At 39.9% G+C, this 26,856-nt stretch overlaps 1 pseudogene; it reads right to left on the bottom strand.

Moving 5' to 3' along the window:
• Window positions 1-9,005: 9,005 nt before the first annotated feature.
• LOC123408440 lies at window positions 9,006-10,462 on the bottom strand (annotated as a pseudogene).
• Between the last annotated feature and the right edge of the window lie 16,394 nt (window positions 10,463-26,856).

Genomic DNA, 26,856 nt, shown 5'->3' with positions numbered 1-26,856 from the left:
ATCAGAAATGCAAAGGTCTTCAACCAGGAGCAGCCAAAGTTCAGAAAATGGAGATCTGGATTCATTCAGGATATTTCTCTGTTAGCTCATAGAATTAAGGCTAGTTTCAGGGATGATCTCCTTAAATGGATTTCCTTTTTGCCTCCTTGAGGTTTGTAATCCTTTGCTCTTATTCCCCTTGTACATTCTAAATCTCCTCTTGTACATACTGCTCTCATTTATGGGAATAAAGGAAAATGGCTGTGGGGGGTTTTCCCTACAGTAGCCGGTCAAAAAAAAACAAGAAAGTAAATAGAAAGTCCCTTCACACAGGGAAGCAGGGATTTGCAGTGGCGCTAGAGCTCAAAAGTGAAAATTAGAGATAAATTATTTTGGGAGGTACACCCTTCCTGTTAACATTACGACCAGGAGTTAACGGTATCTTCCATGCTAAACAAATTAGCGGAGGTTCCCAAGTGGTAAAAGTAAAGGTTTACTCCCCCTCCACCAACAAACACACTCCACGACTAACTGAATCCATGGCCATCATCCATACCAACAACAATCAAGGGGGAGTTTTGTTTAGTTATTTGCGATTTATGATTTTGGGATTGGGAGTCCCTTTTTACGATCCCCTCTCGTGCAAGGACGACTGAGTAAACACTCATCATAAGAATAACCCGCTTAGCATGGAAGATACTGACCGCCCCCTGTCACTCCATGAGCGTCTAGGCACACAAAACAAAAGTTCATTTGAAATATTAGAGGTGGCACATGCAAATTTACTTGGAACGACAGGGTAATACCTGATACGTCTCCGTCGTATCTACTTTTCCAAACTCTTTTGTCCTTGTTATGGACTCTAATTTGCATGATTTGAATGGAACTAACTCGGACTGACGCTGTTTTCAGCAGAATTGCCATGGTGTTGTTTTTGTGCAGAAATAAAAGTTCTCGGAATGTCCTGAGAATTTACGGAGAATTTTTCTGGAATAAAAGAAAAATACCTGCGCAAAGATCCACCGGAGGAGGTGTGCCAGTGGGCCACAAGCCCACAGGCCGCGACCACCCCCCTGGCCGCGCCGTGAGGGCTTGTGGGGCCCACGTGGCACCACCGCCCCCAAACTCAGCTCTATATCTTCCGTCTCGCCCGGAAAAAATCAGAGAGAAGGATTCATCGCGTTTGCGATACGGAGGCGCCGCGACCCCCTGTTCTTCATCTAGAGGGCAGATCTGGAGTCCGTTTTGGCCTCCGGAGAGGGGAAATTGTCGCCATCGTCATCATCAACCTTCCTCCGTCGACAATTCCATGATGCTCTTCATCATTCGTGAGTAATCTCATCGTAGGCTTGCTGGACGGTGATGAGTTGGATGAGATCTATCATGTAATCGAGTTAGTTTTGACGGGGATTGATCCCTAGTGTCCACTATGTTCTGAGATTGATGTTGCTACTACTTTGCCATGCTTAATGCTTGTCACTAGGGCCCGAGTGCCATGCTTTCAGATCTGAACCTATTATGTTGTCGCCAATATATGTGTGTTTTAGATCCTATCTTGCAAGTTGTAGTCACCTACTATGTGTTATGACCCGGCAACCCCGGAGTGACAATAGCCGGAACCACTCCCAGAGATGACCATAGTATGAGGAGTTCATGTATTCACCAAGTGTTAATGCGTTGGTCCGGTTCTTTATTAAAAGGAGAACCTTAATATCCCATAGTTTCCATTAGGACCCCGCTGCCACGGGAGGGATGGACAATACATGTCATGAAAGTTCTTTTCCCTAAGCACGTATGACTACATACGGAATACATGCCTACATTAGATTGAGGAACGGGAGCTAGTTACATATCTCTCCGTGTTATAGCTGTTACATGATGAATCACATCCTTCATACTCATCCATCACAGATCCACTGCCTACGAGTCTTTTACTACTGGTCCTTGCTATGTTACTTTGTCGAGGCTTGTCCCTTGCTACAAAATGGACTGGGCCACTTTGCTGCTACTGTTGTCGCTACTGCTGTTACTGCTGCTGCTGTTACTCTGCTGCTACTGCTGTTCCTTGCTACTTTGCTATTACTTGTTGCAAGACCCTTTTTCGACACTGTTGCCGGGGAAGTATAGTTCCCCGTCCACGTGCAACTTACTGGCGCCATTGATACAACAGTTAGGAATAGTCTACCGTCAATAGATCTTTTCTGACACCGTTGCTATCATACTACTTTGCTACTGATACTTTGCTTGCAGACACTAATCTTTCAGGTGTGGTTGAATCTGACAAACTCAGCTTCTAATACTTGAGAATATTCTTTCGCTTCCCCTTGTGGCGAATCAATAAATTTGGGTTGAATACTCTACCCTCGAAAACTATTGCGATCCCCTACACTTGTGGGTTATCAATACCGCATATAGGTAGATGTACTAGATTCATCTGGAATAACTTTGTTTCAAGGATTTTGATGCACAAGAAGTATACCCGCTTAGTACAGGTGATGGCTAGCAAATAGGTTGGGAAGCGACCAACTAGAGAGCGAAAACGGTCATGAACATGCTTTATGAATAATTATCATTGCATACTAGCATGAGTAAGATATAAATACCATGAACATAAATATCATGGAGGCTATGTTGGTTTTGATTCAACTACATGCGTGGACATGTGCCAAGTCAAGCCACTCGAACATTTGGAGGAGGATACCATATCATCATACTACATCACAACCATTTTAATGCATGTTGACATCCAAGATAAATCATTATCCACTCCTAGCTACTTAAGCATGCCATGAACAACTATAATCTCTAATTGTCATTGCAAACATGTTTGGTCATAATACGCTAAATCATGGATAATGGTCTAAGCATATTTACAAAAACAAAAACAAGTTGAGTTCATACCCGCTTCTCTCTTCCATAGTCACTTCATCAAGTGCCGGCATTATTGCCTTCACTTGCATGACCGAATGATATGAAAATAATAATAATGCAAGAGTGTCGTGGACGAAGCTGGAATCTACACATTTTATTCAAAAGGCAAATACAAGGTAGCCTGGGCTCTTTATTAGATCAATAACAATGTATATGAGAGCCACTCAACATTTTCATCGTGGTCTTCCCCTTGGGTGTAACACAATAAAGGGAAAAGAAATTCAGTGGAACACACTAAAATATTTTCGGAGTTTTTAGTTTTTTCTAGAAGAAAGCTAATTAAAGAAGGTAAAACTAAAACGAGAAAACTATTTGCACGGGTAAGATACCAAAAAGTATAAGAAAAAAAGAGAAATACTTCTGGGTTTTCTTTTAATACTACAACTAAATTATGCTAGAAAGAAAAACTAAAAATAAAGGAGAAATATTTTTTGGATTTTCTACAAGTTTTTCAAACACACAAGAAGAAAGCAAGAGAATAAATCTAACATGGATAATATAGTGCAAGAGTGTGAACACCGACAACTAGAATATGTAAGCATGAATGTAAAGTCGGTCGAAACACATACTCCCCCAAGCTTAGGCTTTTGACCTAGCTTGGTAATTACCACCGGTAGTATCCGTCAGACCTCATTTCGAAGTGTTTAGGTGGTGGCACCAGAGAGTCCCACTCCCGGGGCTCCTTCCGGTAGGCAATAATGTCTTCAGGCATGATCATGTATTTGTTCCTCGTAATGGAATCAAACAAAGCAGGTGCAGGCAGCGAAATAATATCACGGGTAACCTCACTAAAAACTAAGTTATAAGGAATGTTACCCAAGGAATCATAACTGACAATAAATTGGTGATCAACCATAGACTGGCGATCTAGATAAGCTCGTGGTAAAACATAGTCATCATGACAAAAAGGGATGTTAAAGTGTTCCGCTAAGCGAGTGGCATAAATACCATCGTAGATTTTACCCTTAGATCTATTAGCGTGTAAACGCCGAGCAATAATAGCTCCCAAATTAAAGGTGTGATTGTTATGGATTGCTCGACGTACAATGGCAAGGTCGGGAGTGCTAAGTATACTACCCTTCTCCCTAGAAGTTACACACTTCATGATAAATAAAGCAAAGTAATGCACTGAAGGAAACTGCAGGCCAGTGGCAGTGGCTTTTGACAGGCCTTTTGTCTCACCGACTGTTAAAGTGAACAGGAAATCCTCAAAGGTTCTCTTAACTCCCCATGAGAGGGAACTAAACATATCTCACAAAATTCAGTAAGCGACATTTGGGGGGTTTCAACATATAGATTAAACCACACTGAAGGTGGATCATGCCTATTTAGAAAATAGAAATTTTGAACAAAAGAATTAGTGAGGGTATGGTATTGGTCACACTCATCTATGATGAAGTTAGTCAACCCAACATTTGCCATCAATTGTGCAAACTCATGGTGGAATCCGGCTTGTTCCATGAAGGGAGTGTGTGGCCATTCTCACGGCCGGACCTCCGTCAAGCGCGGGGTGTTGAGTCCAGCAGCAGAAGATTCACCAACAGCCCCCTTGGCATTCTTCTTGGATGAACTCCTCCTCAAGAGGTTCATTTTTTCAAGAACAAATTTCTGAATTTTTTTGGGTCACAAACTAAAGTTAATAAAACTTCACAAGAATGACAGAAACTACTCATAAGGACGCCTAGAGCCTAAAACAAGCATTCAAACTACTTGGAAATTCAAGAATTCAGCATGCAAGCTCATCTACAGCAGCACCTAGAGTAGCTTATTACTTCTAAGATAAACCACTAAAGGAAAAACTAATTGGAGGAGTGGGGGAGTTACATACAAAGGAGCAATCCCCCTAAATAGTTTCAGTAACAGAGTTTCGAGCAAAGAGATCGAAATCGATGGGTTTGAGAGCAAGAACACGAGAGAGAGAGAGAGAGCTACAGAGATTTTTTTTGTCGAGTTAAGGGAGACAGTGAGGTGAAGGAATAAGTGAGGGGCCCCCGAGTGGCCCACTATACACCTGGTCGCGCTTGGCGGTGGTGGAGCGCCCTGGTGTCTAGTGGCCACCTAGGACACTCCGTGCAGTGGTTTTAGTGCCAAATATTCTCAAATATTCAGAAAAAATTGTGTGAAAATTTCAAGTCATTTGGATATCTTTCATTTTTGGGCTCTTTTTTATAGCACGAAAAAAATAAAAAAAAGATAATCATGACATTTATTGCATTTAAATAAAAGAACAGAAAAAATAAAATGGGTACACAGAGTTGTGCCTACTAAATTCATCGACCTCATGCCTCTTGAAAATGATTCATTAACAAGGTTGATCAAGTCTTATTAACAACCACTTCCAATTAGCACGATCCCGAAGAATTTTGATAAAACACTAAGTTACCTCAATGGGGATGTGCATATCCCCAACAAAAAGTATCTCATATTTATTTTTGGTAGTAGCTAGAGGTAGTTGAAAACTTCCATTGGTGATAGTTGGAGATTTTTCAATAACATTAACACCATTCACTTGAATTTGTTTCCTCGGAAAATGCACCATATGTTCTTTACCATTGACGTGAAAAGTGACCTTGATTTCGTTACAATCAATAACAACCCTACAGTATTTTAGAAATGTCTACCAAGGGTATTTGACATGTTCTCATCCTCGGGCATATCAAGTATAACAAAGTTCGTCAAGATAGTAACATTTGCAATAACAACGGGTACATCCTCACAAATACCAATAGGTATGGCAGTTGATTTGTGATCCATTTGAAATGAAATTTCAATAGTTATGAGTCTATTGAACTCAAATCTTTTGTATAAAGAGAAAGGAATAACACTAACACCAGCTCCTAGATCACATAAAGCAGTTTTCACATAGTTACTTTTGATGGAACATGGTATAGTTGGTATTCCTGGATCTCCTAGCTTATTAGGTACTCCATCCTTAAAAGAATAACGAGATCATGAAAGGCGTGCGTTGCTGCACCTATCTATTATGAATTTAGGATGAAATTATTATTGATATATTTGTATAACAGTAATTATTTTCTTATGGTTTGCGATCTTTATTTTGTTGCATTTTATTTATTTTATTTTTTTTGAAAAATTTCTGGTGTTATGGGCCACATAATAGTAAATTTCTTATTTGTGTGTAATATTTAAATTAGGCTGATAGGGGCCTGTATAGGTATTAATACTTTTGCAGCAACATTTTTTGTGTATTGATGTGTATGCTGAACGTTTTTAGTGAGGGTTTAATTCTGTATATTTATGTAGGATCGTAATCGCTTAAGATATAGTTGTATTACATTAATTATTTTCTTGTGGTTTGCGATCTTTATTTTGATGCAATTTTTTTGTTTTATTTTTTGGAAAATTTGGGGTGTTATGGGCCACATAGTAGTAATTTTGTAATTTGTGTGTAATATTGTAATTGGGTTGATATGTGCTTGTTTAGGTATTAATACTTTTGCGTCAGCATTTTTTGTGTATTGATGTGTATGTTGAACGTTTTTAGTGAGGCATTAATTTGGTATTTATCTAGGATAGGAATGGCTGTAAGTTTTGCATTAGCATTTGTAACTTTGTTGACCTTTGTATTTATGAACAGTAGTTATAAGTAGAGGGACGTTAGTAGCTTACTTGCTCTATATATATACCATCCTTTGTGTTTGTTTCGATGTTGGTGTATGCAGTTCTTAGTTTGTGAGGTGGACTTAATTCTTTTTTAGTTGTGTTGGTTGTAGGTACGATTATATTTCTTAAACTTTGTTGTCTTTAATTCTTTATTTTTTTGAATAATGAGTAATAGTTGTATGTTAAATTTGTTGAAATTTATTGTGTATTGTAGGTTTGTTGTTCGAATAAAGTTAGCGTGAATGGATGGTGTTGAAACATGTAATATAAATTTATTTGTTTAATTATGTATGTTTCATTTGTGTAGTTGCATATATTTTGTAGATAACGTATGGAAAATATGAATTTTTTATGATGTAGATAATCGTTTTGTAATTCGCATTCCACGAAAGATTTTGTTGGACGAAGTTATTAAAAAGCTTGGTGGTAGAAAAGCAGAGTATAGTATTTTGTTGCGTGGAAGAATGTTTGAATGCATTGTAAGGACTCTTATCAGGATAAATAAAGAAAATACATCTGGTAAATTAGAGCAAGCTATTGGGCAGTTAGCAAACAATATAGCTGATGCAGAGGAGTCAGCAGCAGTTGCTTTGCTTTGGTTGATGTGTTGAAGGTGAGATATAAATTTGAAAAGATGAAGAATGAGTTATGCAAATATAATTTAGAGAAAGAACTGGTTGTGGTTAAGAATTCAGAAGAGAGACAAGCTAAGGGTATGAAATTGTTGAAGAAAGGCTGGGGTATGGTTATTGATGATATGGAATTTGTTCACCAAGCTGTTAAAGATATGTGTGGAAGTGCACTTGCTGTGTTACGTGAAGTGAATCGTTCTGTTTGTGAAACTAAATTCATTTCTTCAGCGTCATATTTGGATGATTGGTTGGAGGGGAAAATATGTGAGAGTAGGTCTTATTTTGTGGATACGAACAATGACGCCGAGTAGCGGTTTTAAAGTCATTTGTCTAATGAAGTTAATATAAGCGTTTTGTAATATTTTAATAATTTTATTATTATTGATTATGTTGGAATAAAGTGAAATATTGGTTTATTATTTTTGCAATTTAATTTTTTATTAGTACGTGAATTTATTGAGATGAAACCGAAGTTATTTAATTTGTGCTCATAATTGTAATTAAAACTGTATTTGAAATGGCTAATTAGTATGGAATAATGGGAATTCACTACTGGCCACACGGGTACTTGATGGCAATTAGCATCCTATCTCTATATAAAGGTGTGTATGCCTTTTCCTTCTTTTCATATTATAACAGTACGCAGAGTAGAAACCAGTTCCTGTAGCTTTTTAGTACTTCTTGGTGAGAAAGTTGTGGAGCGATATGGGAAAGATTTTTTCTTGTTGCAAGGAAGTTCGTGTGGTTCAGCGTACAAAGCTGATCCGTGTGCTGTTATTCACGAGCCGTCCAAACAGGGCGGAGGTTGTCGGGCATTTTCTACTGACGTTGTTTGATCGTAGGACGTTCCGTATATTTGTTGGTCATGATGGCGCAATCTTCTTGCAGTTCTTCTGTTTTGAACAAGTTGAGTTCCTCAAGGACCATGCTTGGAGTTCCGACGGAGTTTACATGTCGTTCGTGTCTGTTAATTTGAGTGATTTTTGGTTGATGCCGCTTCACCCGAATGTTTTTGTTCGTGTCATGTGAGTTTGAAGTTTGGATGGTGCAGTTTGTTAGAATAAATGTCGTTCTAATTTCGGTTAGGTTGTTTGAGTCTTTATATCATTTAGGTTTTTGTCGTTGAGTCTATGTAAGGAATCTTATTCACATGATTCTTTTGAAGATGCAGGGCACACGGGGCACCTTTGCGTGCCATGGTGCTCAATAACTGCATATGGTGCTCCAATCCGTAACACCTTAGTACCAGCCCGGAGAAACAATGCTTCTATTCCTCTATCTGGAACAAATCTCCTTAAATAAAATTCTATTTCAGAAGCCCTATGGATCCCTTTACCTCGCAGCAAATTTTGGAGCAGCTGCTGGTATTGTTGCAAGGGTGCAAACGTAGGGAAGGCATCCGTGGGAGGCAAGCTTGTGGGCGAATACGGCATGGGGATGAATTAGTGAGTCACATGCGTACAAGGTAACCGTGATCCTCGTTATCCTGATCACGCCTTGACGCACTTCGTAGTGGTAGGTCAAAAGCAGGCGGGATGTCGTGCACCAAGTAATTTTCAGTCTAGAAATAAATTTTGGTGGTTGTACACCACGTCAGTACATGCTACAGCCTAAATTTGGAACAAATACTCACCTCATAGAGCGAGTTGAGCAGCAGCAGAGAAGACTCCTATGATAGTATGCTGCTCATGCATATGTCGACTGAGCAAAGCTTGTAGCGATGGGAGCAAGCAAGCACCCCTGCTGAGGCAAAAATGAAAAGCAAAGCAGTTATGAACCTCCGTGTCAAATTGAAAATACGATGGTACACAAGCAGAACAATGTCTGGCTTTCATTAGCTCATTTCAACCTAGTCAAAAATTCAACGAAAAAAGACAGCTGAATGTTGAACCTTTCAGTTTTCATGTTGACCGAAGGTATGAAGTCATGCGCGTTCGCCATTTTCTGCACCCGCAAGTTATTCAGGTCCTGCTGTCCTGACTCCTGAGAGATATGCTTAAGAATAGTTCCAAAATTCAGTTACTCACAGCCGCGTTCTCAACGTTGGCGGAGCTCGCTTTGCCCTCCAATCCATAAGGAATGTTCTCTTCAATGGGCAGTTGAAGAGTGTAGGCTCCTGGCTAACTATGCTTACCTGAAATCATTTGGTTCAGAAAAAAATTGAACATCTGAGGGAGGAAAAAATAATTCTGAAGCCAGAGATACAATTATAGAAAAAGTTTTAAAAAATATTGTATAGAAAAGAGTTGGACGACACTAATACCATTTGGTGGAGATATTGATGTGAAATTTCTACCAGAGGCACTCCATTTAGCAAGATCCTTCCCTTTATAGGGTCATAGAACCTTTCAATCAAATATGCAATTGTAGTCTGCAGCAGAATGTAGAAACCCGGAAGTTATGATTGAGAGTCGCAAGTGAGAAACGATTCATATTGTGTAACACCAAAACTTAGGAGCTTACATTTCCACCACCACTTGGCCCAACAAGTGCAACCTTTGAGCCTGAAGCTAGCTTCAATGTGATTCCCTGAAATATTGATGACACCGATATAAAATCTAATTGAGATCCGTCATGTATGCTTACTGAAAGTGTGTTTCAGTAAGTCATCCAAGTTATCCCAAACACAGTACAAATTCATAGGAAAGAGCACCAGAGATGAGCATGAAAGAGTATATTTACCTTAAGAATCAGATGAGAAGGACGAGAAGGTTATGCAAACCAGACATCGTCTAACTCAACTTCCCCATCATTTTCACTAAAATGGAAAATAATGTAAGGTTACTGCAGTACTACATAGGTAGAATCAACCAAGAAAGCTATACAATGAAACTCACGGTAAAATGGAAGGAAATGACAATAATAAAAGGTAGGTATAGCATGCAACCTTTTCTAAAAAAGGTATAACATGCAACATAGGCATAATCAACGAAGAAAGGTGATGGGCAGTGAAACTCACTTTTTTGGACATTTGTTCCCTGATTTTTTCATCGAGGAAATACGGTCAAGAAGTTGAAAAACTCTATGGCTTGAACCTGATGCCTTCATTGCAAAGTTGTATAATCCGGACAAGGCAGAGACTGACGAGCCAACTGCATACTCAAGATATGGATGAATTGTTCAAAAAGGTCAGCATACACATAATCGTGACAATGAAAACAGAGGTTCCCCTTAGAAACTCTCTGAATCTTACCTGTAAGGCTGTATAAGATGAATGACGTAAGAGCACCGGTTGTCATGTGACCATTGATGGTTAATCTAGCTCCATAAATAACAACAATAACAACCGACAGGGTTGATGCAACATTAAGCCCTCCGGAAAATAGGCCATCAAATTTCTACACACACAAAAAAACTTAGTCCGATCATTATGCAAAATTGTTCCATTTTTGTTACATGAGCATTACAGTACACACAACTTGCTTGAGACCAAGTTTCAGTGTTTCGTTTACTATCTTTTCTTCCGGTTAACAATTTTCATTTCCCCACCATTGTTAATTAATGTTCCAGTAACATAGAGCTCACGTGTACAAACTATCAAGTATCAGGATGCTTACACGTTTTGAGCAAAAACGCGAGTGGAAGGGTGACTCGTCATGCATTGTTTAAGATCCCTCACATCCGCATCCGCATCGTGACTATTGTCCTGTTAAAAAAGACTCTGTCTATTAGCACTAATCAAATATGTACATCAAATATCATGGAAATCAAATCTAGTTCCTAATTATTGGTTTATTTTTCCAGTGGCCTTCCTTCAGCTCTACTAAATCGCATCATTACAAAACAATCATGGACACAGATCTATGATTAAGAAAGTCATGACATGCACAAGCCGGACATAATGTTTTTTGGAAGTACCTTCAGTTCAGAGTATAATATCTTTATCATAAGCTAATTATCAGGCAGGAGACATCCTACATAGTTGCTAAAGGTGAAGAAGTCAAGTGTCGAGCAGAATGTGACTGCTTGTAAAACATATTCTGTCTGTGAAGCAACTTGACAGATAATTTTGACAAAACACTCCCAGTAAGCAGTTTATATAGTCACAACATTCCAAGTATTATAATACAATGTGTGTTACATGGAAAAAGAGATGAAGGATTATAATGTAAGAAGTAGTCACAACATCATTATTTGTGATAAATAAGGAAGGTTTGTGTTATATCATTTATGTGGGAACAATGGTCCTCACATAACATATTAAGCAGAAGTGGCAAACTAAAGATTATAACGACCTAAAGTGGGTAAAAATTGTCGACGCAGACGACTTAATTATTAACAAAACATAAAACTTGCAGAAAGTATGGGTCCTTACAGAATGGATAAACCAGAAGTTGCATATTAAAGATTATGATCACCTAAGTTGGAATTCGAAATAAATGTCGCACACAGACGACATAATTATTAACAAAACATAATACATCCAGAAAGGATGGACGCACGCAAAACTCCTGCCTTTATGTAGTAGCTTCAAAATTGATGAAGCATGGTCTCTTCAGTCAAGGTGCAGTTTCTTCCTCGAGGTAGAAATCTTCACTGTGTCGGTTGATGTCCTGTAAATCATGTGAAGATAGCTGTTAATATATATGTTGGATGAAACGAACCTGCAAGAGAGATTTATAATGTTGACACGTACCTTTTTGGATTTTTTGATCGTGTTAGTAGTAGTGTTTGTGAGAGGTCCAGTTTGATCATTTGGTGTCTCTTTAGTGGCAGTTAGTGTTGTTTCCTTAGTTTCGCTGGTGCTATGGTCCTCCTGATTGCTATTGTTTCCCGGTCATAGGACGTAAGAAACTTAGTTGTTTTTAGATATACGAACTAATTTTTTTGCGAGCTATTGTTGCAAGAATTTGATATACCGTCGCATTCAGTTCAGGGGATTCAGTAACTATTGCTGCGGTTTGCATTTCATTTCTCTCATTCTCTTTGCTGCCATCTATCTGGGTAGCATTGTTCTCCTGTTAAGCGAGCATTATATGGGTTAGTCAATTAAATTGCAATTTCTAATTGTATTGAATGTAGGCACAAGGTCACCAAAAATGTCAAAATTACTGCATACCTTACTATTTTCTCCAGATTCCTGAGTTGATGTGCTACTTGATCCAGAGCTAAGTTTGTTGAATTCAAAAACATTTGTCTTCTTGTGGGTTGTTGTTACACTATTAACTTGGAAACATAGTTGTCCATACTGCAGGCCCCTCTCATTCACAGTGTAGTTGAAAGTTAGTTTCTGTGATATGAGGGCTGATATTTCCGCTGGCACAATCGATGGACCAGCATTGCGCATAACAAATTCAAGCCTTTTCCCAATAATTTGTTCAGCTACTGTTGGAAAGAATACAAACTCGACTTCACCTGTCTTGTCAGCGCCAATAACACGCACCTTGTACCTTTTAAAGATAAAACGGTAATAAATAGCTGAATTAAAATTGGAATTTATGCTGCAATTATATAATATAGCATACCTTGGTGTTGTTGTAGTAGAGTTGCATCTCTTATTGCTGCAAACAAATGCAATTGTAGCTTGAAATGCTTTCTTATGGCATAATTGGCAAGAAAGGAACCACTAGTGTTCTGAAGCTAGCCTTATTATTGTGACAGTGCTTTTCATATTTTTGCCCTATCATATCAACCACCATAAAGAATTAGTATTTGTCTTTGATATTTTGATAGTTGTCATGAACTTACTAAGTTGGGTAAGCAAGTTAGAAGTTAACTGACCAGGAATTTGTTAGGATCACTGGAATTCAAGAACGCCACATCTACAGTTTCAGGATCATCCTTGTTGTACGCTGCATTGTATTGATCATCGTTCCCTGACGTATGTCGGAGAGCTGGCATTTGTTCACCAAGACTGCATATAAAGGCATGAAGAAAGTCCTTATTAGTACAAATACATGTATATTTCTTCTTTTGTGCACATTTTTTTTGTTAGAAATAAGTTTACCGGTCACAATATTCCATCTTCTGAGGGATTTCAGGATTGATATAAATCTTTGCGGCATCTCTGCAACTTATTGTTGGACACCCTATATGTTGGGGAACGTCGCATGGGAAACAAAAATTTTCCTACGCGCACGAAGACCTATCATGGTGATGTCCATCTACGAGAGGGGATGAGTGATCTACGTACCCTTGTAGATCGTACAGCAGAAGCGTTAGAGAACGCGGTTGATGTAGTGGAACGTCCTCACGTCCCTCGATCCGCCCCGCGAACAATCCCGCGATCAGTCCCACGATCCAGTACCGAACGGACGGCACCTCCGCGTTCAGCACACGTACAGCTCGACGATGATCTCGGCCTTCTTGATCCAGCAAGAGAGACGGAGAGGTAGAAGAGTTCTCCGGCAGCGTGACGGCGCTCCGGAGGTTGGTGATGATGTTGTCTCAGCAGGGCTCCGCCCGAGCTCCGCAGAAACGCGATCTAGAGGAAAAACTATGGAGGTATGTGGTCGGGCAACCGTGAGAAAGTCGTCTCAAATCAGCCCTAATTGCTCCATATATATAGGAGGAGGGAGGGGGACCTTGCCTTGGGGTCCAAGGGACCCTCAAGGGGTCGGCCGAGCCAAGGGGGGGAGGACTCCCCCCCAAACCGAGTTGGACTTGGTTTGGTGGGAGGAGTCCCCCTCCCTTCCCACTTCCTCCCTCTTTTTTTTTTCTTTTCCTTTGATTTCCTTTTCTTGGCGCATAGGCCCCCTTGGGGCTGTCCCACCAGCCCACTAAGGGCTGGTGTGTCTCCCCAAAGCCTATGGGCTTCCCCGGGGTGGGTTGCCCCCCCCGGTGAACTCCCGGAACCCATTCGTCATTCCCGGTACATTCCCGGTAACTCCGAAAACCTTCCGGTAATCAAATGAGGTCATCCTATATATCAATCTTCATTTCCGGACCATTCCGGAAACCCTCGTGACGTCTGTGATCTCATTCGGGACTCCGAACAACATTCGGTAACCAACCATATAACTCAAATACGCATAAAACAACGTCGAACCTTAAGTGTGCAGACCCTGCGGGTTCGAGAACTATGTAGACATGACCCGAGACACTCCTCGGTCAATATCCAATAGCGGGACCTGGATGCCCATATTGGATCCTACATATTCTACGAAGATCTTATTGTTTGAACCTCAGTGCCAAGGATTCGTATAATCCCGTATGTCATTCCCTTTGTCCTTCGGTATGTTACTTGCCCGAGATTCGATCGTCAGTATCCGCATACCTATTTCAATCTCGTTTACCGGCAAGTCTCTTTACTCGTTCCGAAATACAAGATCCCGCAACTTACACTAAGTTACATTGCTTGCAAGGCTTGTGTGTGATGTTGTATTACCGAGTGGGCCCTGAGATACCTCTCCGTCACACGGAGTGACAAATCCCAGTCTTGATCCATACTAACTCAACTAACACCTTCGGAGATACCTGTAGAGCATCTTTATAGTCACCCAGGTACGTTGCGACGTTTGATACACACAAAGCATTCCTCCGGTGTCAGTGAGTTATATGATCTCATGGTCATAGGAATAAATACTTGACACGCAGAAAACAGTAGCAACAAAATGACACGATCAACATGCTACGTCTATTAGTTTGGGTCTAGTCCATCACATGATTCTCCTAATGATGTGATCCCGTCATCAAGTGACAACACTTGCCTATGGCCAGGAAACCTTGACCATCTTTGATCAACGAGCTAGTCAACTAGAGGCTTACTAGGGACAGTGTTTTGTCTATGTATCCACACAAGTATTGTGTTTCCAATTAATACAATTATAGCATGGATAATAAACGATTATCATGAACCAAGAAATATAATAATAACTAATTTATTATTGCCTCTAGGGCATATTTCCAACAGTCTCCCACTTGCACTAGAGTCAATAATCTAGTTCACATCACCATGTGATTCCAACGAATCCAACACCCATATAGTTATGGGGTTTGATCACGTCTTGCTCGTGAGAGAGGTTTTAGTCAACGGTTCTGAAACTTTCAGATCCGTGCGTTCTTCACAAATCTTTATGTCATCTTATAGATGCTGCTACTACGTGCTATTCGGAAATGCTCCAAATATATATACTCTACTATACGAATCCGTTTCACTACTCATAGTTATTCGGATTAGTGTCAAAGCTTGCATCGACGTAACCCTTTATGACGAACTCTTTAACCACCTCCATAATCGAGAAAAATTCCTTAGTCCATTAGTTTCTAAGGATAAATTTTGACCGCTGCTAGTGATTCAATCATGGATCACTCTCTGCACCTCTCAACAGATTTTGAGCCAAGGCACACATCAGGTGCGGTACACAGCATGGCATACTTTAGATTCTATGGCTAAGGCATAGAAGACGACCTTCTTCTATTCTCTTTATTCTGCCGTGGTCGGGTTTTGAGTCTTACTCAAATTCACACCTTACAACGCAACCAAGAACTCCTTCTTTGCTGATCTATTTTTGAACTCTTTCAAAAACTTGTCAAGGCATGCATCTTGTTGAAACTTCTATTAAGCGCTTTTGATCTATCTCCATAGATCTTTGATGCTCAACGTTCAAGTAGCGTAATCCAGGCACTCCTTTGAAAACTTCTTTCAAACAACCTTGTATGCTTTACAGGAATTCTACATTACTTCTGATCTACAATATGTCAACCACATATACCTATCAGAAATTCTATAGTTCTCCCACTCACTTCTTTGGAAATACAAGTTTCTCATAAACCTTGTACAAACCCAAAAATCTTTGATCATCTCATAAAAGTGTATATTCCAACTCCGAGATGCTTGCACCAGTCCATTGAAGGATCACTGGAGCTTGCATACTTGCTAGTATCTTTAGGATCGACAGAACCTTCTGGTTGTATCACATACAATGTTTGCTCAAGGAAACCGTCGAGAAAACAATGTTTTGACATCCTACGTGCAATATTTCACAATTACTGCATCAACAACTAACATAATTCTAACAGACCTTTTAGCATCGCTACGAGTGAGAAAGTCTCATCATAGTCAACTATTTGATCTTTGTCGAAAACATCTTTTGCGACAAGTCGAGCTTTTCTTAATAGTGATTTATCACCATCATTGTCTGTCTTCCTTTTAGAGATCCATCTTTACTCAATAGTCTTATGACCATCAAGTAGTTCTTTCAAAGTCTACACTTTGTTTTCATACATGGATCCTCTCTCGGATTTCATGGCTTCCAACCATTTGTCGGAATCTGGGCCCACCATCGCTTTCTCCATAACTCGTAGGTTCACTGTTGCTCAACAACATGACCTCCAAGACAGGGTTACCGTACCACTCTGTAGTAGTATGCGGCCTTGTCAACCTACGAGGCTTGTAGTAACTTGATCCAATGCTTGATGATCACCATCATCAGCTTCCACTTCAATTGGTGTAGTCGCCACAGGAACAACTTCCTGCGCCCTACTACACACTGGTTGAGGTGATGGTTCAATAACCTCATCAAGTTCTACTACCCTCCCACTCAATTCTTTCGAGAGAAACCTTTCCTCGAGAAAGGATCCGTTTCTAGAAACAAACACTTTGCTTTCGGATCTGAGATAGGAGATGTACCCAACTGTTTTGGATATCTTATGAAGATGCATTTATCCGCTTTGGGTTCGAGCTTATCGGACTGAAACTTTTTCACATAAGTGTCGAAGCCCCAAACTTTCAAGAAACGACAGTTTAGATTTCTCTAAACCTCAGTCTATACTGTGTCATCTCAACGGAAATACGCGGTGCCCTATTTAAAGTGAGTGCGGTTGTCTCTAATGCATAACCCATAAACGATAGTGGTAATTCGATAAGAGACATCATAGTATGCACCATAGTGCGTGGCTATGACGTTCAGACACATCATCACACTATGATGTTCCAGGTGGCATGAACTGCGAAACAATTTCCACATTGTCTTAACCGCGTACCAAAACTCGTAACTCAGATATTCATTTCCATGATCATATCGTAGACAGTTTATCCTCTTGTTACGACGAACTTCACTCTGAAACGGAATTGAACTTTTCAACATTTCAGACTTGTGATTCATTAAGTAAATACTCCTGTATCTACTCAAATCGTCAGTGAAGTAAGAACATAATGATATCCACTACGTGCCTCAGCACCCATTGGACTGCATACATCAAAATGTATCACTTCCAACAAGTTACTATCTTATTTCATCTCAATGAAAACAAGGCCTTGCTCATGTGGTATGATTTGCATGTCACTAGTGATTCGAAATCAGGTGAGTACAAAGATCCATCAACATGGAGCCTCTTCATGCAATTTATACTTAACATGACTCAAGCGGCAGTACCGCAAGTAAGTGGTACTATCATCATTAACTCGTATCTTTTGGCACCAATATCATGAACATGTGTAACACTACGATCGAGATTCAATAAACCATTGAAGGTGAATATTCAAGAAAATAGAGTAACCATTATTCTCCTTAAATGAATAATCGTATTGCAATAAACACGATCCAATCATGTTCATGCTTAACGCAAGCACCAAATAACAATTATTTAGGTTTAACACCAATCCCGATGGCAGAGGGAGCGTGCGATGTTTGATCATATCAACCTTGGAAACACTTCCAACACGTATCGTCACCTCGCCTTTAGCTAGTCTCCGTTTATGCCGTAGCTTTTATTTCGTGTTACTAATCACTTAGCAACCGAACAGGTATCCAATACCCTCATGCTACTAGGAGTACTAGTAAAGTACACGTTAACATCATGTATATCAAATACACTTCTTTCGACTTTCGCCAGCCTTCTTATCTACCAAGTATCTAGAGTTGCTCCGCCTCAGTGACTGTTCCCCTCATTACAGAAGCACTTAGTCTCGGGTTTGGGTTTAATCTTGGGTCTCTTCATTAGCGCAGCAACTGTTTTGCCGTTTCACGAAGTATCCTTTCTAGCCCTCGCCTTTCTTGAAACTTAGTGGTTTTACTAACCATCAACTATTGATGCTCCTTCTTGATTTCTACTTTCGCACTATCAAACATCGCGAATCGCTCAAGGATCATTGTATCTATCCTTGATATGTTATAGTTCATCACGAAGCTCTCATAGCTTGCTGGCAGTGACTTTGGAGAACCATCACTATCTCATGTGGAAGATTAACTCCCACTTGATTCAAGTGATTGTCGTACTCAGACAATCTGAGCACACGCTCAACGATTGAGCTTTTCTCCTTTACTTTGTGGACAAAGAATCTTGTTGGAGGTCTCGTACCTCTTAACAAGGGCACAAGCATGAAATCACAATTTCATCTCTTTAGAACATCACTTATGTTCCGTGACGTTTTACAACATTTTCGGCGCCTTGCTTCTAAGACATTAAGTATTTTGCACTGAACTATCGTGTAGTCATCAGAAACGTGTATGTCGGATGTTCATAGCATCCACAGACGATGCTCGAGGTGCAGCACACCGAGTGGTGCATTAAGGACATAAGCCTTCTGCGTAGCAACGAGGACAATCCTCGGTTTTACAGACTCAGTCTGCAAAGTTTGCTACTATCAATTTTCAACTAAATTTTCTCTAGGAACATATAAAAATAGTATATCTATAGCGCAAGCTACATCGTAATTCACAAAGACCATTAGACTATGTTCATGACAATTAGTTCAATTAATCATATTACTTAAGAACTCCCACTCAAAAAGTACATCTCTCTAGTCATTTGAGTGGTACATGATCCAAATCCACTATCTCAAGTCCGATCATCACGTGAGTCGAGAATAGTTTCAGTGGTAAGCATCTCTATGCTAATCATATCAACTATACGATTCATGCTCGACCTTTCGGTCTCATGTGTTCCGAGGCCATGTCTGCACATGCTAGGCTCGTCAAGCTTAACCCGAGTGTTCCGCGTGCGCAACTGTTTTGCACCCGTTGTATGTGAACGTTGAGTCTATCACACCCGATCATCACGTGGTGTCTCGAAACGACGAACTGTAGCAACGGTGCACAGTCGGGGAGAACACAATTTCGTCTTGAAATTTTAGTGAGAGATCACCTCATAATGCTACCGTCGTTCTAAGCAAAATAAGGTGCATAAAAGGATTAACATCACATGCAATTCATAAGTGACATGATATGGCCATCATCACGTGCTTCTTGATCTCCATCACCAAAGCACCGGCATGATCTTCTTGTCACCGGCGCCACACCATGATCATCCATCAACGTGTTGCCATCGAGGTTGTCGTGCTACTTATGCTATTACTACTAAAGCTACATCCTAGCAAAATAGTAAACGCATCTGCAAGCACATATGTTAGTATAAAGACAACCCTATGGCTCCTGCCGGTTGCCGTACCATCGACGTGCAAGTCGATATTTCTATTACAACATGATCATCTCATACATCCAATATATCACATCACATCGTTGGCCATATCACATCACAATCATACCCTGCAAAAACAAGTTAGACGTCCTCTAATTTTGTTGTTGCATGTTTTACGTGGTGACCAAGGGTATCTAGTAGGATCGCATCTTACTTACGCAAACACCACAACGGAGATATATGAGTTGCTATTTAACCTCATCCAAGGACCTCCTCGGTCAAATCCAATTCAACTAAAGTTGGAGAAACCGACACTTGCCAGTCATCTTTGAGCAAAAGGGGGTTACTCGTAACGATGAAACCAGTCTCTCGTAAGCGTACGAGTAATGTCGGTCCAAGCCGCTTCAATCCAACAATACCGCGGAATCAAGAAAAGACTAAGGAGGGCAGAAAAACGCACATCACCGCCCACAAAAACTTTTGTGTTCTACTTGAGAAGACATCTACGCATGAACCTAGCTCATGATGCCACTGTTGGGGAACGTCGCATGGGAAACAAAAATTTTCCTACGCGCACGAAGACCTATCATGGTGATGTCCATCTACGAGAGGGGATGAGTGATATACGTACCCTTGTAGATTGTACAGCAGAAGCGTTAGAGAACGTGGTTGATGTAGTGGAACGTCCTCACGTCCTTCGATCCGCCCCGCGAACAATCCCGCGATCAGTCCCACGATCTAGTACCGAACGGACGGCACCTCCGCGTTCAGCACACGTACAACTCGACGATGATCTCGACCTTCTTGATCCAGCAAGAGAGACGGAGAGGTAGAAGATTTCTCCGGCAGCGTGACGGTGCTCCGGAGGTTGGTGATGATCTTGTCTCAGCAGGGCTCCACCCGAGCTCCGCAGAAACGCGATCTAGAGGAAAAACTATCTAGGTATGTGGTCGGGCAGCCGTGAGAAAGTCGTCTCAAATCAGCCCTAATTGCTCCATATATATAGGAGGAGGGAGGGGGACCTTGCCTTGGGGTCCAAGGGACCCTCAAGGGGTCGGCCGAGCCAAGGGGGGGAGGACTCCCCCCCCCAAACCGAGTTGGACTTGGTTTGGTGGGAGGAGTCCCCCTCCCTTCCCACTTCCTCCCTCTTTTTTTTTTCTTTTCCTTTGATTTCCTTTTCTTGGCGCATAGGCCCCCTTGGGGCTGTCCCACCAGCCCACTAAGGGCTGGTGTGTCTCCCCAAAGCCTATGGGCTTCCCCGGGGTGGGTTGCCCCCCCGGTGAACTCCCGGAACCCATTCGTCATTCCCGGTACATTCCCGGTAACTCCGAAAACCTTCCGGTAATCAAATGAGGTCATCCTATATAGCAATCTTCGTTTCCGGACCATTCCAGAAACCCTCATGACGTCCGTGATCTCATCCGGGACTCCGAACAACATTCGGTAACCAACCATATAACTCAAATACGCATAAAACAACGTCAAACCTTAAGTGTGCAGACCCTGCGGGTTCGAGAACTATGTAGACATGACCCGAGAGACTCCTTGGTCAATATCCAATAGCGGGACCTGGATGCCCATATTGGATCCTACATATTCTACGAAGATCTTATCGTTTGAACCTCAGTGCCAAGGATTCGTATAATCCCGTATGTCATTCCCTTTGTCCTTCGGTATGTTACTTGCCCGAGATTCGATCGTCAGTATCCGCATACCTATTTCAATCTCGTTTACCGGCAAGTCTCTTTAGTCGTTCCGTAATACAAGATCCCGCAACTTACACTAAGTTACATTGCTTGCAAGGCTTGTGTGTGATGTTGTATTACCGAGTGGGCCCTGAGATACCTCTCCGTCACACGGAGTGACAAATCCCAGTCTTGATCCATACTAACTCAACTAACACCTTCGGAGATACCTGTAGAGCATCTTTATAGTCACCCAGGTACGTTGCGACGTTTGATACACACAAAGCATTCCTCCGGTGTCAGTGAGTTATATGATCTCATGGTCATAGGAATAAATACTTGACACGTAGAAAACAGTAGCAACAAAATGACACGATCAACATGCTACGTCTATTAGTTTGGGTCTAGTCCATCACATGATTCTCCTAATGATGTGATCCCGTCATCAAGTGACAACACTTGCCTATGGCCAGGAAACCTTGACCATCTTTGATCAACGAGCTAGTCAACTAGAGGCTTACTAGGGACAGTGTTTTGTCTATGTATCCACACAAGTATTGTGTTTCCAATTAATACAATTATAGCATGGATAATAAACGATTATCATGAACCAAGAAATATAATAATAACTAATTTATTATTGCCTCTAGGGCATATTTCCAACACTATATTAGTTCTATGGTGTCAGAATTTATAGTAACGTAAATCAGAGTTGTTTAGATAGTATTATCGTGGAAGCATATACTTGGGGAAACATACCTAGGTAGATTTTCATGAGAGTACCAACAAAAAACATTATAATAGGCTTCCTCTGGCCACGGTCATACAGATCGTCGGCTTGAAGGGCAGTTGCATGGTCCCCCCATAGTGCAACATCCATAATATTCCCACTTCATGATTTATCTTTTAATTAGTACGTGTAAGAGTTATAGAATAATAGATACCATGTTTTGTTACATGAGAAGGCTTACTCAATATATGTTATCTGGAGGTTTCTCTTATGAGAATCTTGGCCTCGAGCATGTAGGCGAACCTTTAAGAGATCTGAGATTGCTGAGAGTATTCCAATTACATCTGTACATCAAAAAGTAGAGTATTGTAATTTCTGAAAATATAGTAACACATGAATCCATAAGAGGTAAAGGAATTTGTATGCATTTACAATAGTATAATTTCCTTACCTATAAAGGAGTCTGTTTTCCCAACCATAGATGGCAGAAGCTTAAAATCGGTCAGTGAATACGCATAGCGAGGATAATCTTCAGGCACATCTTGTTGAACTTCAACTTTTGACCATGGAGTTATTTTCATCATGAAACTTCCTTCTACAACCTTGTAATTGTTCTTTGTTTTGTTAACAAAGAAATCCTTGATGAGACAAACATTACCCTCTTTTAGTTTTCTCTGAATATCTCTCATGCATGGCCTGTATTTCACCATACATCTGGTTTCCCTGTATCAAAAATCAGTATAAATCATAGGTACAATATATTATGTAGACTATAATTGACTCCATTTAATTTTTTTATACCTGCTCATCGACAAAGACGATGTCAACATGCGCTAATTGATTGTCCTTGTGAAATTCCCATACACGAGCAACGCGTGCACGCACGGTTACACACCTTAGTGATGTGTTCAAATCAGACAAAAGGATGACCTACAATTTGAGCAATTGTATAGTTAGGTCAAGCACAAATATTAAACAACATTCATTATGAAGGTGAGACCAAACCTGAGCAGAAGCAAGTGCGGTGCTAACATTTATTTGTAATATACATATGATATGACCTTCATTTGGTACTAAATATAACTGAGTAGGAAGACATATTTGTAGAAAGAACATTTTATTTGTTGTATTGATATAAAAAAGTTTATGTATAGTGTACATTGATAATTTTTACAATATTGTTATTGTGTAGCAGAAAGTACTTCATGGTATACAACATTTGATGTAATATCATTTGAGTCATCATTATTGCTATTAATTAGTATTTTTAGACCTTTTCTTGATGTGACTCTTGAAATTGCCACATACAATTGTCCATGTGTGAAAACTGGTTTTTCCAAATAAATACCAACAGATTCAAGAGTCTGTCCTTGACTTTTGTTAATTGTCATTACATAGCAGAGGCGTAGAGGATACTATCGTCTCTCAAGAACAAAAGGATATTTTGATTTCTTAGACATCAACGTAATCCTAGGAATGTAAATTGTTCGGCCAATATGAGATCCTATCATTATAGTAGCTTCTACTATTCGAGTTGCCAATCGTGTAATGATTAGTCTTGTTCCGTTACATAGGCCAATGGTCTGGTCAATGTTCCTAAGCAGCATGACAGGACATCCAACCTTAAGGACCAATCTATGGTGTGGGAAATTGCTTATTTTAATAGCATTCAGATACTCAATATTATAGAGTTCATCAAAGTCACCTAGCTTGTCATTTACTTTTGAAATAGAATCACATCTTAAATATTCAAAAGGTTCAGTTGGTACCATCTCTAGTACAAGCAGATTTATGTCGTCAACTGTTTCATTGTTTGGACAAACTATAGCGCGGTTTTGTAAATATTGTTGATCACAAAATTTTGTTTCTATACCTCCATACACAGCATTGATAATGGCAGACATTTTGTCATCACCACCCTTTATAAGTAAGTCATGAGGTATCTTAATTTTGTCTTCACCTGTACTACTATTACTTTTTTCTCACAAGCCGTACCATCCCCAACAGCTAAAACCCATTTAATAATTCTTCCAATTCTTTCTGCTGGGAAGGAAGTAAATTCGGATTGGATAGCCTCATGTTAACATGCAACTTTAAGATGTGAATATATTTCCACAAAGGTGAGTTTATTATTGTTGCAGATACAATTTCAGAATGTGATCCGCCCTCTATAAGAGGTAATATCTGTCTAAAGTCACCTCCTAGGACAACTGAATACCACCAAATGGAGTTGTTGCTGCTATTTCACTTGTTGGTGTTAGAATATCTCGTAACGTTCTATCTAGTATTTCAAAACAATGTCTATGTGTCATAGGAGCTTCATCCCAGATAATAAGAGAGCATTCTTTCATTAGGTTGGCAAGGTTTTTCCCCCTTTTTAGGTCACATAAGGTGGTCTCATCAATATCTATTGGAATTTTGAATCGCGAGTGGGTCGTTCTTCCACCTTGTAAGAGAAGGGAAGCTACACCTGAAGATGCAACTGCTAGAACTATTTTTCCCATAGAGCGCAAGTACGATATTATCGACTTCCATACAAATGTTTTTCCTGTGCCACCATGCCCAGAAAGAAAGAAAAAACCGGGCCTTTCATTCATCACACATCCGATAATTTCATCATATGCTTTCCTTTGATCCAAATTTAGTTTTGATGATAATCCAACAAATGTTTCTTTAAGTTGAGCTAAATCATATGAGCGTTCGTCCTGAATTAATCTATTTATTGTATTTCCATCATTATTTGCACGAGGCTGTGGCAATTTGAAATTTGCAATTGATGATCCATTTCGCAAAAAACACTTCATTTAATTCATCTATTAGCATATCTTGCAGCTGGTCAGGAGGCAATTGAAAAGATGGGTTATTTAGCATAACACGGAATTTGTGTTGTATATCATCAGACAAGTGGGCAGCAAATTTGTTGTAGAACAATCGTTCATTTTCAATATTGCAAAACAAAATCATTGTAACGAGTAAATTCCTAAGCTGGGATGACGTTGCCCATATTAAAGCCTCCTCAAATGCGGCATACCACTCTGTATCATCACCTAACAATCCCCGGGCTGAAAATGCCTCTTTAAATGTATCATATGTGATACCATTGTATGTTCGTAAATCCTCAAAACTACATGCACCTTTTACAATCATGAGTAGGATCCTAAGGTAGAAACACTCACCACTTGATGGATGTACATAGTATATGCGACCAATTTTATCACCATTTTTTTTTCTTTTTCTTCCATATGGCATCTTTACTATCCCATGTCCAGCTAATTGGGAAATCGACATAAGTAAGTTCATGAGCTTCTATATCTTGCTGGTTTGCAATGAACCATTCAGTGAGCATAGTTTTCGTAAACATTTTTGCATTTGACGTGATGCTCTTCAGATTTGTTTTTGATTTATAAGTGACATTATTCATACCAGGTAAATGGATATCCAAGCATTCTACAGAGGGCATTTTATAGTGCAAAGGAAATTCAAATAAACGCCAATTTGTTTCATGTGGAACTAAATGCCTACAATCTAAGTATTCTTTTATCTCATCAATTTATTTTATATTTTGACTGCCAGGTTCATTTCCTTTACCTTTGTCACCAGTACATGTTGATTTCCTCCCCTTAATAGTTTCAAAAACAATACGTGATCGATCTTTGCCCTTTATGACATATTTGAAAAGGTATTTAACCACTCTAGTTTTGTTGCACCATTCAACATTGATATGGGCCTGGTATTTTTTAAGAAGGAACATATTATAGGGCACCACATATCGATTGTCAAGACGGTGTTCATTTTTTATAACGCAACGACCATTGTCACGCCGCCTATAAACCGCAAAACCTTATGAGTCAATTGAAGTTCCATTGTGGAAAGATTTAGGGTAGTGCTTAGAACAGGCATTATTCTTCATGCATGGGCATTTTCTATTCATATCACCGCATGGCCCATGCATCATGAATTCAGAAACAAGCGCATATCCTAAAGGGTCTGTATTGACGTCAGGTATTTCAAATTATGTAGGTATGCTACTTGTATGCCATACATTCATACAAACTTCATTTGTGCTATACTGCATATTTTAGCAACAATACCCACAGGTTTGTAGTTGTACCATGGATTGCAGAAGCTGACATATAATAATTTGCCAATCAAACTATCATCAATATTTCTCTAGTCCAACTTTAACCTACAATTTAATTGTTACTACACGCCTGAAGTGTCTGAGAAAAGTTAAATCTATCAAAAATTTGCATGTCCCAGTCAAATTTGAATAACAGACCACTCGTAGTAGAGATCAGGCAATGGGAATACGGGAGGAAGGGGGGAAGGTGGAGGGTGGAGGACCTTGTCGAACTGGAACCACTCATAGTAGGGCGGGTCGAAGATGCCGTCGACGTCGGACTTGCCCATGTTCCAGCCTGCAAGTGCAAAGTGAAAACACATCAGAAAACAATATATTTTCACTAAGCAGTGTAACCATCCTAAAAGATAATTACATCGAGAAAAATAGACAGCTACTATAGATGGTATGCGACATCAAGAGAAGTAAATTTGTCCAAAAACTCATAACTCAGAAGTTATAAGGTTGTTTCAGAATTTCTTGGTACCAGCATACGTTATTCTATATCTCTAATTAACTCAACCAAATCATAGATTATTACTAGTGTTGCCATGTGCACCAGCTGCACAGAGTGAATGCACCTGACAATCCACTTACAACAAACGGATCGAACACGGCGCTAGAAAGGCAAGGAAATTACAGATTTGTTAATATGAAGGCGATTTATGACTGTAAATTGGCACTTCCTAGTGTATAAACTTAGATGTGGCTATGTGAGAGATCAGACCATAAGCTCATCTTATGAAAAAAATCGTTAGCGAAAGAACGTCAAAACTGGGGGACCCGCTGAATGCTGATGCACTCTTCCCTGGCTAGATGCTCGTATTTTCGTTTCAGAATGGTCAATTTCTTCAC

The sequence above is a fragment of the Hordeum vulgare genome, chromosome 7H (assembly GCF_904849725.1).
Source record: "Hordeum vulgare subsp. vulgare chromosome 7H, MorexV3_pseudomolecules_assembly, whole genome shotgun sequence".
Taxonomy (NCBI): domain Eukaryota; kingdom Viridiplantae; phylum Streptophyta; class Magnoliopsida; order Poales; family Poaceae; genus Hordeum; species Hordeum vulgare.
Note: the sequence above shows the minus strand (reverse complement) of the source record. Positions and strands in the feature narration are given on the sequence as shown.